This window comes from Littorina saxatilis, unplaced genomic scaffold (assembly GCF_037325665.1).
Source record: "Littorina saxatilis isolate snail1 unplaced genomic scaffold, US_GU_Lsax_2.0 scaffold_1151, whole genome shotgun sequence".
Taxonomy (NCBI): domain Eukaryota; kingdom Metazoa; phylum Mollusca; class Gastropoda; order Littorinimorpha; family Littorinidae; genus Littorina; species Littorina saxatilis.
The window spans coordinates 6,420-7,500 of NW_027125962.1; positions in this window are offsets into that span (position 1 = coordinate 6,420).

Consider the following 1,081-nt stretch of genomic DNA (forward strand, 5'->3'; position numbering starts at 1 on the left):
CGTGGTTCGTGATTTCTTCACAAATTTTGAACACAGAATGTGTCACGTGGTTCCGTAGATGAAGTAGATCTTTGTACATGTAAATTTTGTTTTTAAAAGAAAATAACCGTTAATTACCGAACATTTTGTCGCACGCAAGATATGACGAAATTTTCAAATCGTTTTCAAAAATGCTGTTCAAAAGTTCTGCAGTCTTTGCTGGATTACTTGAAAGACAGCAGTTTGATACACCGTTATCGCTTGACGTGTCGACATCAATTCCAGAGTTTTTGAAAAAGAAATTTAGTAAATATCTGCGATTGAAAAATGTATGCCGTGATGACGACACATCTTGCGTGCGACACCTTAAAATTCGGTTATCGAAAAAAAAAAAAATTCTCTCGAGATTTAGATATGACGTTTGGTCTCGTCTGTAAAGCGATGTTTCAGGCATTCAATCAAACTAAATGCAATTCATTTGTGCTTCTTGTTATTTTTCTGTGGCATATTCAAAACACGAGGTATCACGATGTCCTTTTTCAGATGGCCGGTTTTGGCGTTATTTTTGACTTTAAACAAAGATAACTTCAAAACCGTTCAAGTCAGACACACGAAATTATGTCCACTATCTCTTCGCACATTCATCCACACACACACCAATTTTCAGCAGACACACGTGTTTAGAAACATTTTTATTGTAAAAGAAAGTCGTCTTCTGTTCTGTGAGCACCTTTTGGCACTTAGTCATATACAAAATAGTGATAGATTTGCTGTTTATCGGACATTCTGTACTGTACATGACATTAAACCCTATCTTTTGTTGAATATGGATAGACATCTAAAGTTTATTATGACTAGGTTTCGATTAGGTATTTCAGAAATTGCTGTGCATTCTAACCGATATAAAAAACATAATGCCGATCAGTTGATGTGTCCTCTTTGTAAAGAAAAGCAAGAAGATGAAGTCCATTTTGTTTTTTGTTGTCCATACTTAAACAGATTAAGAGAAAAATTTATCCCATTTAAATATTATAAAACCCCAAGCACTTTTAGACTTAGCCTGCTCCTGGCCTCACCTCAAGAAACTGTTATTAGAAATGTA